The 17308-nt window shown below is 51.3% G+C and overlaps 1 long non-coding RNA gene across 3 annotated transcripts; it reads right to left on the minus strand.

Annotated features, from left to right (window-relative positions):
• Window positions 1-1357: 1357 nt before the first annotated feature.
• On the minus strand, window positions 1358-16529 carry LOC136102012 (uncharacterized). Of its 3 annotated transcripts, none has more exons than XR_011739212.1 (8): window positions 16440-16529; window positions 13930-14714; window positions 13659-13747; window positions 8786-12739; window positions 8239-8318; window positions 7152-7927; window positions 6735-6892; window positions 1358-2622 (listed from the first exon to the last, which is right to left on the minus strand). It is a non-coding gene; the product is annotated as an uncharacterized lncRNA (long non-coding RNA). The 3 variants fall into 3 exon arrangements; XR_011739213.1 differs by lacking the exon at window positions 1358-2622 and having other exon boundaries at window positions 6158-6892; window positions 8786-11214; window positions 12497-12739; XR_010651412.2 differs by lacking the exon at window positions 1358-2622 and having other exon boundaries at window positions 6158-6892; window positions 8786-11214; window positions 11827-12739.
• Window positions 16530-17308: the final 779 nt, after the last annotated feature.

Below are 17308 nucleotides of genomic sequence, written 5' to 3' on the forward strand. Positions count from 1 at the left end.
TGCCCCGTGTCTTGTCTGCAGCAGTAACTCGGCTCGCCCGCAGCTGTGGCAGCTCTGCTGCTGCTACAGGGTCAGTTCCAGCCCTTACCCTCGGCTGAGCAGCAGCCGGGCAGGCGCTGCTGCTCTGGGCGCTGCGCATCCTTCAGGAACGGTTCTCAAACGATCCTGTGCAACGATGTCCAGAGCCAGGACCCCCGCGGCGGGGGGACAGGAGCACACGGCCGGGCCCGTCCCGGCTCGGGGCTGTTTCCGCAGTCGCTGTGAGCTGATCCGTGAGCTGGAACCAACCTCCCCATGCCCCGGCCCGGCCCTTTGTCCCCGGCTTTCCCAGGGCAGCGCAGCGGGCTGGGTCACACCAACTGTTCTCTGCTGGCACCACCCAGCCGGGTCACCTGTGTCTGCGGTTGTGGGGACACCCCACGGGCTCCCTGGAAACGGACATCACAGCACTGAGAGGGGGCGTTCAGGAGCCTCTGCGCTTTTGGGTTGGTTTGTTTGGGGTTTTTTTCCTTTTGTTGTTTTGATCGTTAGCTTCTTGTTGTTGGTTGGTTTGTTTTTAAGCTGTTACTCTATATAGCTCATCCATGGTGCTTATAGAGCATGGGTAAATCTACCCTGCTTCCTCACAGGAGACAACCATCTCGCTTTACAACAGGTGATTGAATCTGCTATAGAAAAGTTCAACCACCTCCTGTACAGCAAAGGATAAAAGAAAGTATGGATTTTTGTTGCATCTAATCCACAATGCAAGTACCAATTAACAATACATTAGCAGTGGGTTCCTTCAAATATTCACAGTGAAGGTAGTTCCTGGCACGATTGTATTAGCGTTCTTACTATTTTACGGGAGAAACACAGGGCACAGCTGATTTTGCCCACGTGCAGCGCAGTGATCACACGGGTGCGGTGAACCGGGTGGAAGGCCCTAGAAAAGGAAAATCAGCCTCCGTGTGCAGGGCCAAAACAGAAATCCTTTTCAAACTGTGCCATTTTAAAAAGCTACCAGGGGTATAAAGCAGAAAAAAGAGCAGTGAATGTGTATAATGACACAATTAGATGGTTCTCCAGTTCCATGATGTGCTCTTTTACTAACAGTGTCTGCTGGAGTGGATACCCTGGACACCAACAAGCGGGTCCTGGTGCTTTGCCCATGGCGATTCATCCACTGTGGCCGTGGGTGTCAGGCCCTGATACAATAGACCCTTGGGAGGGAGGTGATCACAGTAGAACGCTTAGAGATAATGGGCTAGCAGACTTGGTTTAATCTTTATTTAAAAATACACATGGCTGCTGTCTTTTCTACAGTTTAGGTAGGACGGGCTCCAATATCTCTATGAATTACAATACATGACAAAAATTAAAGGGGGAAAGCTTTATTTTTACAATGGTAAATACAGTCTAAATCGTAATTTGGGAAACAGATAAAGGGGTGTAGCAAATGAGGCACAGACGATCCTGTTTTATCTCAGAAGGCTTTGGCGTATTTACAGCTTTAGGCACAGCGTGTCCAATCCCGTATAAAATGCACTGTCCATACCAATTCAGCCTGTCCCCCGATATAAGGACATTAGGATGCCACCCTGCATTCACCAAGGGACAATCCTGATCTAATGTTCTCTGTGTATTCTACACCAATATCTGTTCGTCAACAAACCTTTTACTGGTTTCAATTTCTTTCTCTGATTATCCTTTTTCAAATACAATGCGTATGTAACATTTTGTATTGTGTAATATGCATTATATAATAGACAATATATGATTTAAAACATATCTCATTATATATTACATGTAGTGCATTACTATACTACACATCTCGGGTATACCCACTCAGACCTGTGCAGCATATTAATATTATTTACAGTGGCCACCATTAATTACAATATTCCCTGGTTGCTGTTCCCTAGGGAGTCAAACGATCCTTTTCCAATGTCACAAAATACAGCCCGGGGGGGATTTCTTCCGAATCGCTCCTGTCCATTGTCCACTACCTATTTCACAATCACAATAACAGACAATTGGTGAACCATAAGTATTGGACTACAAAATCACCCAAGACACAAGTAACAACAACAACAAATCACTAAAGACACAAACAATCATACAATTGCTAAGGCACAAACAGCAAAATCACTAAAGGTACCTTTACCAAATTACTATTCCCTCGTTTTTCTATTTTATTTATTGTTTTCTCATTTTCCTCTTTAGTTTTTTATTTCTTTTTAATTTACCCAATTTACCAAAACGCGCAGACCCAACGCGCTGGTGTCGCCCACGTCTCGCGCAGGCAGCCTGCAAACAAACCAGACTATGAAAGTGCCTTATCTCATTGATGGGGTTTTACCCACGTCCCGAGCTGGCCCGAGGATCCGTGATCCCTTCCGGGAATTCCCCGGTGCCGGCACAAGGTCCCAGAGATCCCGGGGTCCACGGGAGGTCAGGCAGATTATCCCATCCTCGTCGCCAGAAAACGATACCGAAAAGTCAGCAAACAGACACTTTAACATGGGTTTGAAAGTGTTAAAAAGCAGGCACTTTTATTACGGCGCGCTGGGCACTCGGGGGATCGCTCCTCTAATCCAGCGTGCGTTCCGCTTTCCTCTGGTTTTACATATCCTGGAACTCCTGAAACAGCAAAACACGCCAACCACTGTTTACAGACGTCCCGTGCTCTTTCACCAGTGCGTGCAGCCGCAACGAGAAATCTGGAATGAGCGTCTACAGAAACACATACGTATTTACCCAATTCAGAACAACGCGTTACATCAGCTGGCCGTACTTGTCAGTAATCCCTCCTGGATTAACACCCTCTTTGGATGGCACGGGTGCCGACTGTTGGCAATCAGGGCAGGACATAAGAACGCTCCTGGCCTGATCCGTTGTAATTTGAAATTGTCGTTTTAACGACTTTGCATTCTGGTGAAAGAGTTTATGTGATAATTTAGCTTGCTCCAAGGCTTTAGGCACAGTAAGCGGCACAGCTCGTGCATCGGCCCTCCTATTGCCTTCCGCAAGAGATCCTGGAAGGGCAGCGCGAGAGCGGATGTGCGCTGCATAAAAACCATGACGTCTATGATTTATTAGGAACCATAGCATTCTCAATTCAGCCATCAAAAGAGGATCATCCTCTTCCTTAAGAAAAGAAGCTTCCAGGCGGTTAAGTATGCCAGCTGCACAATATGAGTCAGTTACAACATTCAAAGGCTCATTACAGAACACTCAAAAGCGATCCTAACAGCTGTCAGCTCAAGAACTTGTTTGACCCCTGGTCTCCTTTTTCTACCTTGTGTTTGCAACACTGGGTATCTGAGTTTAGCCATGTAATTACAACTTTACGTGAGCAACCAGAGGCATCGGTAAATTCAGTCTTGTCGTTGCTGACAGCAGCACTTGCCATACAACGGTAAATTACCAATTTCAGCCCACAGTTTATGTTGAGGGTAATAAACTGATATGTTCCCTGCGTATGTTGCCAATGCAATCTGGAAATTCACATCTTCAGTTAATTACCATTGCAAATTCTCCTTTGTTGTAGGAATAAATATACATTCAAAGTCTGTCCCATACATAGCATACAAACATTCTCTGCCTTTAATTATTGGGTTTGCATACATTTCTTTTATTATCCAAACTGTTTTCATTGGTGTGTGAGCTAGAAAAACCCATTCCAACTCTTAAAGAATCACTTAATGACTTGTCCCATTGAAACGGTACTGCAAACGGTTGGACGGTATTGGCTATGAGTGCCAGCCAAACTGGCAGCTGCAAATTGCGTCCCCATCCCTATTTTTGTTCAACAGCATCGAATACTTTCTATATGGCCTGCTGAGCTTTGTCATCCAATACCTGAGTAGACAATAAATTCAGGTCTCCTTTCAAAAGTGTAAAAAGTAGACACAGTTCCTCTGTGGCAATGCCCAAAATAGGTCGGAGCCAATTTATGGCTCCTAGCAATTTTGTAAGTCATTTAAGGTCATGATATTATGGAATTTAAGAGTTACTGGCTAAGGAATGATTTCTTGTTCTGTTATTTGCCACCCCAAATATTTCCATGGAGCAGTTTTCTGAATTTTTTCTTGTGCAATTTGTAATCTAGCCTTTTGTATAGCGTTACATAGGACTTGCGTTACTTGTTGTAGTTCCTGCTCTTATAACATGACAAGCAAGATATCATCCATATAACGACAGATACAAGCTGAGGGGTACAGCTTCCTCACAGGTTGTACAGCTGCTGCAACTACTGTCTTGCAAATGGTTGGACTATTTCTCATCCCTTGTGGTGATACCACCCAATGCTATCTCTTCATAGGCTCCTCTTGATTAAGTGAAGGAACACAAAATGCAAATCTGGGGGCATCCTCAGGTTGTAGCAAGGTGGCACAGGTGTCCATGCCATAATTTTGATTTCACCTTGATAATCAGAGTCAATTACTCCAGGTAAAACAAACAAACCCAATTTGGTAGTAGATGATCAACCTATTAACAAAGCATGCACACTAGGCACTAAAGGCCCCCACACTCCTCTGGGAATAAGCAATACCACAGCAGTAATTAATTATCATCACTGACGGGCTGGCAGCCAAGTCCAGCCCTGCACTTCCAGCTGTTCCAGGGAAGAGATCTCGGGTCATGAGTTTAGACTTGAATTTATTTGATGGGGGCGGGGGAAGTCCTGTCCCCCACCTCCTGGGAAGGGTTAATTGGCTCCCCCTTTACATTAACCCTTGAATGATGTTCACTCACACAGTGCTTGCCCTTTCCCCATTTTGGACGATCTCTAGGAGGTACAGCCTTCGAAGTCTGGTGTGCATACTTTGTGTAATCTTTCTTTACACGACCCAGTGTCCCACAACAAAAACAATTCGATTTCAGTTCTGTTCCCAATACTTGTAACTGTGCTGCTAAAGCAGCAGCTAGAGAGCTGGTATAATGTTCAGTTGCATTATGTTTTGACACACTCTCATATCTGCTATAGTACACCTTTTCCCTATTTCCCAAATCCTGCAACACACGCTGACAATCAGCATTAGCATTCTCAAAAGCCAATTATTTTAGTAACAACTCATGCGCTGTGTCATTATCAATTTGTCTCTCCAAAGCAGTTTGCAAGCGGTCTAAAAACAGCGCATAAGGTTCCTGTGATCCTTGCAAGATTTTTGAAAAGGACGTATTGGCATCTCTCCCAACCTCCAGTAACTTCCGAACCACTTTCATTGCTAGTTTTGCTATTACACCACATATATATCTCTCTGGGTTACGCAACTTGATTATCTGGCAAAGCACGGGCACATTCCCCAGCTAAAGGACTGCAATCAATCCATCTCATCCGATATGCATTATCAACGGTCTCTATAGTACAGTTCTCCCAAAAATCAGATAACTACTAGTCAATATACTGTATGGTTAAGATCATTTTCAACAAAGAACGCCAGTCATGTGGAGTAAGTTCGTAAGAGGAGCTTAATGCTTCAAAAATGTATAACAAATGATAAAGTAACCCCATTTTCTTTAGCTAATGTTGGTAATTCCTTTACAACATCATATGGTAGCTGCTGAAAGCCTGGAGATTGCTGTTCACAACAGATCACTGGCCATGCCGTAACCACTTTCGAGTCTCCTGTTTTCAAAGCCTCTTCTCTACATTTATCCCACATGGTTTAATTAGTGTGCACTTTCGGTTGCAAAGTAACATCCGGGGGGAATAAATCAGGCTCTTACTCTGGGTCCGTCGGGCCAGGATCAAGGGGCTTGTCAGGCGACTCCCACAAACCATCATTTGCCAAAAGTGTTCACTGTAGGGTACATGCAGGGGCTTTGTTATCAGCCAATCCTTTATCCACTACTACATCTGTGGTCAGTGCATTTTTGCCTAATCTATCTACAGGATCCCCCTCCTTCCCTGGCAAGGGAGGAGCAGAAGGTTCACAATTAGTTGCAACCCGCGCAACTACTTCCTTCTGAGTCGCTATTAAAGCAGACATAATTTTTGCCCAAGTAGATAAATATTCACAAGCAGCTTTATCTCCAGTTGCTGCCTGTTCATATAATTCTCGTTCAACTTTCTGCCATGCCTCCAACTAAAATGTACCAGTTGTAGGAAAGTCCAGCACATGATCAGCAAGCCTTTCTTATAAAGTCATTAATCGGACTACTGGTACATTGTGATTTTGCTTTCTTAATAAAAGTTGAAGGACATCTAGGGTTTGTTTGGTTCAAGGGATAACTTCCCTCCTATGGTTCCAAATTGCTCATCTTTTCTTGCTGATGGGCGCACGCTGTGGTTTCTGTTTCCTGGCTCTGTTTCCCTGTCCTTGTTCAATTGGGCTTTGCCACCAGAACGGCTGCTGCCTTTACAGCCGCACTCAAAGTCCCTGTTCGGGTGCCATTTGTAGTGAATGTGGCACCGACTCTCTTTTAAGGTGAGACAAGAGACATTTGTTACAAACTCAGGTTTGCATTTATACTCGCTATGATGCTTGCTCAAGCATTTGCTGATTTGGTAAGTTCGTCATAACATAAGTGATATATTGTTACTGCCATAAAAGCATCGTTGTCTATACCACAAGCTACCCCCGTCATCCCCCTTGATGTATCATTCCTGTACCAATCCCTCTGTCCTCGATGTATCACGTAGCATACAGTACTTGCTTCTTGTGTTATTCCACTAATGATTGTTCTCACGCTGTCAACTCTCACAGTTTCTCATAGGCCCAATGTCAGAATACTGCCACAATCACCTTTCTCCTTCCTTGAGCTCTCCTGACCTGCGGTTCCACCACCGTTGTCTTCTTTCTTGATCCCTCTTGACTCACAGGTGCCCTCCAATCCTCTTTCTCGATCACTCTTCCTCACAGGTTCGCCTCCTTCCTTGCTTTTCCTTTGCACACTGCTCCACCTGAAGAGAAACACACAGAGGACTGAGCTACATCAGCCCCAGGGCACTACAGTCAGACGGGGGCTGAATCTGGGGGCTGACACCTCCCCACACCCCACAGCGTGCCCGCCTTGCCTTGGCCCCGGCCCCTCACACAGCCCTTCCCCTCAGCTCTGCCCCTCCGCTGCAGCACAGCTTCCGCACATGCCCTGCTCAGGCTGGACCCCAGTTTCATGGGTTAGAGATATCATAGCTCCGTACAAATCCCCACGGTCCTCACCTGCTGTTTGGTGCTTGCGGAGGGTCACGCTCACTGTGCCCCAGGGCACTGGCCCTGCCCGGCCCTGCGGGAGTGTCTGGAGCTGCCGGCTGGTTCTCCAGCTTTAGGGTCACCCGCAGAAGCCCGCTCTCCTCAGCTCTGCACACCCATCCAGTTGCGCCGCCCAGGCAAAGTCAGCTTCACCCTCTGCTCTACACCTCACCTGCAAACAACCAACTCTTCAACTGACAACTGTCCAAAACCCACCGACAAACTCTCCACACCTCAGCCTTTCGTTTGCAACTGCTGCCTCTAGTGCATCTCACAGACAAGCCTTCAAAATCCCCTCATCCTGCAATAACACTCCAGCACTGATCACCTGTGGGAACAACTACCACAATACCATGCAAACACCAACCAGTTCTGGCACGGAAATATCACTTTCTCCTCAAGATTCCACCCTACACCAACTGCTGACAAACACACGCTGTCCTCACCAAAGCCAAACGCTGCAACAACCAGCGACAACTCAAATTTGCGTGGGCGGTGCAAAATTGCAGGGGTGAGCTAACGCAGAGCTGGGCTTGAAAGCTGCAGAGTGTGCACCCTGTGGTATAACGTGGCGAGCTACTGCCATTCTGCCTTCTCCCTGGGAGAAGCGCGTGAGCAGAGGCTGCTTCAAGGCACGATGGGAACGGTTTGGTTCTCCGGGTCTCTCAGGGCGAGAGCGATAAATGTGATCTGTGTCGTGGCGCAGGAACTTCCCGTACACTTGCTCCTCCATTCGGTCTCGGGTGCTGCAAGAGAGGGAGCGAGAGATTCAAGACAAGATTGACAACCTCGGCGTCCCCGTCCCAGCCACGGGTCACCCAAACCTGCAGACATCCCGGGAGGCCCCCTAAGATTTACACTCCCCTATGCCCCACCCTTGAAGCCTGGACATCGCCAGAACCATAGAGCAAGTATTTCTTGAGGAGGCACCCAAAGGGTCCGTGTTCTCTTTCAGGCAGATGCTAGCGCAAGATTGCAAATCATCTCACAGCTACCAGGAAGGTAAAAAATAACGTCTTGAAATGGGAAAGGAACAGGTATTGTTCCTCTTCATCACCTCCCTCATTGCCACGTTATCAAGGTCTCCCGCAATGTTCCACAGGAAACTTGAAGCTTGGAATTCCCGGTCTTCTGAACCTGGGCAAGAAAGGAAGAAAAGCATGAGACTGATCATAAAGAGGGTGGCTGCTCGTAACATGGAAAGAGCAGTAACAAGGTAAAAAGATATCACTTTTCCTTAGAGAGCTCTCAAAGCTGCCTGTTAAGGACAAGAAAAACAAACTTGTGACGGACCATTACTTAAAATCCAAGGCCCAGGAAGCGATCTAATGTACATTGAAACGCGGGCCACGAGACAGTGGAAGTGCCACGAGCTGAGACTGAAGGGACAGAGGATGAATTTCCAAAGAAGTTTAGGTTTCGATGTCAAAACGGAAAATTCTACGTCATTAAAATATAATGCAAAAGTCAGTGTAAAATCAAGTAAGGCAACGACTCCAAATGAACTCCCAGGCGCTTCAGTCACTCAGGAGATCAAAAATGCGGATCATTTCTCACCTGCCCACCTCCCAAACCCCAGCCTATGTCCCTTGCTTCCAGCTTACCTGAGCCCAGATTAAAGGAGGATTTCAGAGGCCATGCCAAGTTCTGCTGCTCCTCGTTCGGGTTGCCAGTCTTCCTCCTCGCTCTGGAATTGCAGGTCAACCGCCTTCCTGTTCTTCTTTGATCGACGCTGAGCTGCCGCGTTACCCGCTGCCGTCTGAGCGGATCTCGGGGAGCCTCTGGAACCGCCAGAGCGCTCCCCCCACCAACATTCTCTTGCCTTGTTTTCGGGGTTCCTCTTCACCAGCTGAGGCGCCCTCCCACCCCCCGCCGCCCTCTTACCTTTTTCTAGAGGTCTCTTGAGCCACCAGCAAGCTCCCCCGCACCTTCCCTCAGCGATCTTGGCCCGCCAGAGGCCTGCCCCTCGCCAGCCTCCTCCCCTTTTCCTGGGTGCTGCTTGAACCACTGGTGGGCTCCCCTCCACCATCCTCTCGTCCTTTGTAGGGGAGTCTCGTGACTCACCAGAGCGCTCTCCGCCGTTGCCTTGCTGGGGTTATTGACACCGCTTGACTTGCCAGAGCGCTCCCCCTCGCAGTTCTCTTGTTGGATTTCCTGGGACCTTTTGAACCATTGGAACAACGGGAATGCTCCCCCCCACTGTGACCTTGCCTTTCTTCAGTGCGATCTTGACGTGCTGGAGCACTTCCCCGCGCCGTCCTCTTGCCTTTTACTGGGGAGTCTCTTGAATATCCACAGCACTCCCCCCTGCCATCCTTTACCAGATTTTTTGACACTTCTTGACATCTCGGAGTGCTCTCACTCACCCTTGTCTTGCCTATTTTCAGGGCGCTCCTGTCCCGCTGGATGCTCCTCCCTGCTGTCCTATTGCCAGATTGAGAATTCTTGACCTGTCCCAGCGCTACCCCACCGTCCTTCTGCCTTCTACCTGGGAAGTCACTTGAAGAACTGGAGCACTCCCCCCTGCTGTCCTCTTGCCTTTCTTCACTGAGATTTTGGCCTGCCAGAGCACTGCTCCCTGTTGTCCTCTTACTGGATTTCTTGGGACCTCTTGAACCACTGGGGGGGCTCCCACCCGCCATCCTCTTACCGCATTTATCGAGACTTCCTGATCTGCTGGAGCGCTCCCCCTCGCCGTCCTCTTGCTGGATTTCTTGGGTCCTCTTGACCCATTAGGGCGTTCCCCCTGCCACCCTCTTGTGTTTTCTGGGGGAGTCTTGTGACCAACCAGAGTGCTCCCCCCCACCATCTTCTTCCCCTTTTCCTGGGTGCTTCTTGATCCACCAGAGTGCTCCCCTGCACCATTCTCTTGCCTTTTTTTGGGGGAATCTTGTGACTCACCGGAGCGTTTTCCACCATTGTCTTGCTGGATTTCTTGACACCGCTTGACCTGTTGGAGCGCTCCCCCTCACAGTTCTCTTGCTGGATATCTTGGGACCTCTTGAACCACTGGGGAGCTCCCACCCGCCATCCTCTTACCGCATTTATCGAGACTTCCTGATCTGCTGGATTGCTCTCCCCACCGGCCTTCCTCTTGCACTTTTTGGGGGAGTCTTCTTGACACGTCCGAGTGCTCTCCCTCACCCTTGTCTTGCCTCTAGTCAGGGCGCTCTTCTCCCGCTGGAACGCTCCTCCCCGCCATCCTACTGCCAGACTGAGAATTCTTGACCTGCCGCAGTCCTGCCCCGCCATGCTCCTCCCTTCTGCCTGGGAAGTCACTTGAAGAACTGGAGCGCTCTCCCCCGCTGTCCTCTTGCCTTTCCTCAGTGGGATTTTGGCCTGCTAAAGAGCTCCTCCCTGTCGTCCTCTTGCTGGATTTCTCGGTACCTCTTGACCCACTGGGTCTCTCCTCCTGCCGTCCTTTTGCCTTTCCTTAGTACATTCTTGGTCTGCTGGAGTGCTCCCCCCCACCATCCTCTTGCTGGATTTCTCGGGACCCCTTGTCCCATATAGGACATTCCCCCCCACCACCATCCTGTTGTGTTTTTTAGGAGAGTCTTGTGATCGACCAGAGCGCTCCCCCCTTGACATCCTCTTCCCCTTTTTCTGGGTGACTTTTGAACCACTGGTGAACTCTCCCCCATCATCCTCTTGCCACATATATTGAGACTTGTTGATCCGCCAGAGCGCTTCCCCCACTCTCCTCTTGCCAGATTTACTGATACCTCTTGTCCTGTCAGAGCGCTCCCTCTCGCAGTCCTCTTTGTTCAGTTTGTAGGGTAGGAGGGGGGATCTCTGATTACAGAAAGGTCCCTTTGTTCTAGGAGACATTCCCTTGCTCCATGCTTCAGGTTGCCCATCTTCCCTCTCATTTTCAATATGCACGTCCATCACCTTCCTCCTCTTCTTTCTTGATCCCTCGACTCCCGGATGAACTCAAATCCTCTTTCTTGATCACTCTTTCTCGTAAGTTCACAACCTTACTTTCCTTTGCTTTCGCCTTTGTGAGCTGCTCCACCCAAACCGAAATGCCCTGAAGACAGAAATACACCCACCCCAAGCCCGTACAGTCACATAGGGGGTGAGTCCGGTCGCTGACGCATCCCCACATCCCACAGCAAGCCCACCTTGCCTTGGCCCCGGCCCCCCGCACAGGCCTTCCCACCAACCCAGCCCCTCCGTAGCAGCACAGTTTCCCAGCATGCACCCCACAAAGACTTTCTTTGCCAGTCACCCCTGGCACTTACAGCAACACACCACACCAGCATCAAGAGCCCTGGGAGTGGAGAGCTGGCCAGGCCCTCACCCCGGCAGGATCCTCTTCCCCCTCCTTTAGCTGATGGCAGACAGACAAGACACCTCCCAAGAGGTGTCCAGCCCTCTCTCTCAACCACTCATGAGTACAAAAGCCCAGCCTCTACTCACCCACCCCGCCTCCCAAAACCCCACCAGCAGCCCCTGGTCCCAGCTGAACAGCAGCCAGTGCTGAAGATCTGGCTCGTGTTGTCGGACACAACCTTCCCATGGATGTCTGGGCCCCTGAGCAGTTTCCAGGGGTGGGAGGGCGCAGTCCTGATTACAGGGAGGTCCCTGTCCCAAGGGGGACATTTTCTTCCTCCTCACTCCTGACTCGCAGCTCCATCACCTTCCTCCTCTTCTTTCTTGATCCCTCCTGACTCGCAGGTCTACCACCGTCATCTTCTTTCTTGATCCCTGTTGACTTGCAGATGCACTCCAATCCTCTTTCTTGATCGCTCTTCCTCGTAGGTTCACCACCTTCCTCTTCTTTCTTGCTTTCACCTTTGCGAGCTGCTCCACCCGAACAGAGATGCACAGAAAACAAAAATATACCCACCCCAGGCCCGTACAGTCACACGAGGGGGCGAGTCCGGTCGCTGACGCATCCCCACACCCCACCACAAGGCCACCTTGCCTTGGCCCCGGCCCCCCGCACAGGCCTTCCCACCAACCCAGCCCCTCCGTAGCAGCACAGTTTCCCAGCATGCACCCCACAAAGACTTTCTTTGCCAGTCACCCCTGGCACTTACAGCAACACACCACACCAGCATCAAGAGCCCTGGGAGTGGAGAGCTGGCCAGGCCCTCACCCCGGCAGGATCCTCTTCCCCCTCCTTTACCTGCTGGCAGACAGACACCTCCCAAGGGATGACCACCCTGCTCCCTTAACGGCTCCCAAGTCCAAGAGCCCAGCCCCTGCTCACCACCCCCACCTCCCAAAACACAGCCAACAGCCCCTGCTCCCATTTTACCACTTTACCCCCGAGCACGGTTTCTAGGGGTGGGAGGGGGACGCACTAATCACAGATCGTTCCCTGTGCTTAAGGATACATTCTCCTTCTCGCTGGCTCAGGCTGCCCATCTTCCTCCTCACTCTTGACTCGTAGCTCCATCACCTTTCTCCTCTTTTGTCCCCTCCTGACTCACAGGTCCACCACTGTCATCTTCTTTCTTGACTCTGCTTGACTCACAGGTGCGCTCCAATCCTCTTTCGTGATCGCTCTTCTGTGTCAGTACGCGGAAGACCGGGCACATGAGAAACTGCAAGAGTCAACAGCATGAGAACAAGCATTAGTGGAAAAATACAAGAACAAAGGACTGTATGCTATGTGATACATCAAGGACAGAGGAGTTGATACAGGATTGATGCATCAAGGACAGAGGGACAGCTTGTGATAGACAAAAAAGGTGTTTATGGCAGTGACTTCGGTGGGAACACAAAACACATCACTTATGTAATGACTAACTTAGCTAATCAACAAATGCTTGAGCAAGTATCATAGCGAGTATAAACACAAGCCTGAATTTGTAATAAACATCTCTCATTGCACCTTAAAAGAGAGTCCGTACCGCATTCGCTACAAATGGCGCCCTGGAACAGGGACTTTCAGCGTGCCTATAAAGGCAGTAGCCGCTCTGGTAGCGAAGCCCAATCGAACCAGGAAACAGGACCGGGAACCAGGACAGTGCGCGCCCACCACCAACGAAAGGTGAGCGATTGGGAACCATGGGAGGGAAGTTATCCCTTAAGCAAAGACAAACCCTGGATGTCCTTCAACATGCGCTACAAACGCAAAATCAGGATGTATCAGGGGTCTGATTGGTGAGTTTATTACAATGGATTGCTAATCATGTGCTAGACTTTCCTACAACTGGTACATTTCAGTTGGAGACATGGCACAAAGATGAATGAGAATTATATGAACAGGTAGCGACTGGAGATAAAGCTGCTTGCAAATATTCATCTACTTGGGGAAAAATTATGACTACTAAGATACAGGATACAGGACTGATACATCAGGGACAGAGGCACAGCTTACTATAGAAAAAAATGCGTATATGGCAGTTACATCGCTCATGTAATGTCTAACTTAGCTAAAGAGCAAATGCTTGAGCAAGCATCATAGCGAGTATAAATGCAAACCTGAGTTTGTAATAAATGTCTCTCATGGCACCTTACCGTGAGTCCACGCCAGATTCGCTACACTCTTCCTCATAGGTTCACCACCTTCCTCTCCTTCCTTGCTTTTCCTTTGCACGCTGCTCCACCTGAAGAGAAACACACAGAGGACTGAGCTACACCAGCCCAAGGGCACTACAATCAGACAGGGGCTGAGTCCGGGGGCTGACACCTCCCCACACCCCACAATGAGCCCACCTTGCCTTGGCCCCGGCCCCTCGCACATGCCTTAGAGATATCATAGCTCAGTACAAATCCCCACAGTCCTCACCTGCTGTTTGGTGCTTGCGGAGGGTCACACTCCCTGTGCCCCAGGGCACCGGCCCTACACGGCCAAGCTCGGCAGCGGGACTGTCTGGAGCTGCCGCTGGCTGGTTCTCCAGCTTTAGGGTCACCCGCAGAAGCCCGCTCTCCTCAGCTCTGCACACCCATCCAGTTGCGCCGCCCAGGCAAAGTCAGCTTCACCCTCTGCTCTACACCTCACCTGCAAACAACCAACTCTTCAACTGACAACTGTCCAAAACCCACCGACAAACTCTCCACACCTCAGCCTTTCGTTTGCAACTGCTGCCTCTAGTGCATCTCACAGACAAGCCTTCAAAATCCCCTCATCCTGCAATAACACTCCAGCACTGATCACCTGTGGGAACAACTACCACAATACCATGCAAACACCAACCAGTTCTGGCACGGAAATATCACTTTCTCCTCAAGATTCCACCCTACACCAACTGCTGACAAACACACGCTGTCCTCACCAAAGCCAAACGCTGCAACAACCAGCGACAACTCAAATTTGCGTGGGCGGTGCAAAATTGCAGGGGTGAGCTAACGCAGAGCTGGGCTTGAAAGCTGCAGAGTGTACACCCTGTTGTTTAACGTGGCGAGTCACTCCCATTCTGCCTTCTCCCTGGGAGAAGCGCATGAGCAGAGGTTGCTTCAAGGCACGATGAGAACGGTTCGGTTCTCCGGGTCTCGGAGGGCGAGAGTAATAAATGTGGTCTGTGTCGTGGCGCAGGAACTTCCCATCCACTTGCTTCTCCATTCAGTCTGGTGCTGCAAGAGAGGGAGAGAAAGAAAAAGTTAGGACCGAGTTAACAACCTCATCATCCCTGACCCCTAACCTGCAGGAATCCTAGGAGGCCTGATATAAGTTTTGTTCATCTCCCTGTCTTTGCTGGAATACTTTACTGTAGAAATTTCTGTCATCAACATTCTCTTAACCGATCTGATGTGTTCATAGTTCCTAGCCCAGCATCCTTTCCTCAAAGTACCTCAGCATTTCCCTTTGAAACCACACCTTAGTGCCATCCCGTCCCAGAGCTACCTCAGCATTTCCCACTGCAGCCTCTGCGATGCCATCTCCTCCCTGAGGTACCTCAGCCTTTACCACCAAAACCTCTCTCCCTTCCGTCCTCTCCTTTAAGTCCCTCACCCTTTCCCGCCAAAGCCTCCCCCGATGTCATCACCTCCCTGAGGTACCTCAGCCTTTCCCGTCAAAGCCTCCCCCAATATCATCCCCTCCCTGAGGTACCTCAGCCTTTCCCGTCAAAGCCTCCCCCGATATCATCCCCTCCCTGAGGTACCTCAGCCTTTCCCATCAAAGCCTCCCCCGATATCATCCCCTCCCTGAGGTACCTCAGCCTTTCCTGTCAAAGCCTCCCCCGATATCATCCCCTCCCCGAGGTACCTCAGCCTTTCCTGTCAAAGCCTCCCCCGATATCATCCCCTCCCCGAGGTACCTCAGCCTTTCCCGCCAAAGCCTCCCCCGATATCATCCCCTCCCCGAGGTACCTCAGCCTTTCCCGCCAAAGCCTCCCCCGATATCATCCCCTCCCCGAGGTACCTCAGCCTTTCCCGTCAAAGCCTCCCCCGATATCATCCCCTCCCCGAGGTACCTCAGCCTTTCCCGTCAAAGCCTCCCCCGATATCATCCCCTCCCCGAGGTACCTCACCCTTTCCCGTCAAAGCCTCCCCCGATATCATCCCCTCCCCGAGGTACCTCAGCCTTTCCTGTCAAAGCCTCCCCCGATATCATCCCCTCCCCGAGGTACCTCAGCCTTTCCCGCCAAAGCCTCCCCCGATATCATCCCCTCCCCGAGGTACCTCAGCCTTTCCTGTCAAAGCCTCCCCCGATATCATCCCCTCCCCGAGGTACCTCAGCCTTTCCTGTCAAAGCCTCCCCCGATGTCATCCCCTCCCCGAGGTACCTCAGCCTTTCCCGTCAAAGCCTCCCCCGATATCATCCCCTCCCTGAGGTACCTCAGCCTTTCCCGTCAAAGCCTCCCCCGATATCATCCCCTCCCCGAGGTACCTCAGCCTTTCCTGTCAAAGCCTCCCCCGATATCATCCCCTCCCCGAGGTACCTCAGCTTTTCCCGCCTAAGCTCCTCCCGCGCCGTCCCGCCCTCAGGTTCCTCCGCCGCTCCCTCCGTTCCCGGCCCCCCCCGCCCCTCGCGCCCCCCCTTGGCGCTCCCGACCCGCCGCTGCCCCCTCCCGCTCGCTTTCCTCCCTCTGTCCTGTGTCACTACGGGGGCTCCCCCTCCGCCCCAAGGCCCCGCCCGAGCCCCGCGCAGCGCTCAGCGCGGGGCTCCCTTCCCTCACAGCCGCCCGCGTGTTTCCCCCTCGCCCCGGCCTGGGGCCGCGCTGTTGCGGCTGGCTGCCCCTCGCCTTCCTCCTTCCGAAACCAGCCCGTCTGTCACCCTCCAGCCTCGCCCCTCAGCCGGTCCCGGGCCGGCCCCGTCCAGTCTCCCCGCTGTCCGCCCGCCCGCCCCTCGCTCACCGCCGGCCCCGCCGTTCCTCGCGCGCTGCTCCAGCCGCCGCACCGCCGGCACGCGCTCCGCGGCCCGCGCACTTACGCAGCGTGTCCCCGCCCATCCCGCGCAGGAGCCAATCCCGTCCGCGTCCGCCACCGGGCTGCGCCCCCGCCCCCCGCCTCCGCGTCCGGCACTGGCCCCCCCTGCCCCTCGCCTCCCGTCCCGGAGCCACCGGCGGCCGCAGAGCGGCGCTGTCCGCCCGCAGGGCGGGGCCGGGAGCTTTCAGGCTGCGTCTGCCCGGGACCGAGGGCTCTGCCGCCTGCCCGGGACAGCCCGGGACCGAGGGCTCCGCCGCTGCAGCCCGTTTCGTGCCGTTTGCGCCCCCCAGGTTACACGGCTGCAGCCTTCCTGCTGGTTTAGCTCACACACCTTTCTTCTTTCTAACTGCACAGCAGTTCACACTCACAAAAGTTCGTGCTGGTTGGCATAAGAGTATCTGCATAAGAATTTACAAACATTACAAAGATATACCACAGATCACAGCTTTCTAAGCTTTCAAGTTAAAGTTCCATGTTTAAATAAAACAGACAATACCAGTAGAGCTGTGTACCTCTGTCGTCTTTGTTCAGAAAGAAGTGACAACACCAGAAAACACATTGACAGCCAGTGCTTTGAACAGTGAAGGTGGGATCTACAAAAGTCTGATTAAACTAAACAGCCTCAGGTCTTTATCAAGCTGCAGATCTGCCAGGAATGCTGAAATGCAAGAGTTTACTCCTGCAATATTCCACGATGGAACAGCCACTTCATATCAAATATAATCTCAAAGTTCCAAACCAGTACATTAAAAAGCTACCAGTAAGTATTAGAAGACCACTGCAAGATCTTATTGCTT

Source organism: Patagioenas fasciata, chromosome 5 (genome assembly GCF_037038585.1).
Source record: "Patagioenas fasciata isolate bPatFas1 chromosome 5, bPatFas1.hap1, whole genome shotgun sequence".
Taxonomy (NCBI): Eukaryota; Metazoa; Chordata; class Aves; order Columbiformes; family Columbidae; genus Patagioenas; species Patagioenas fasciata.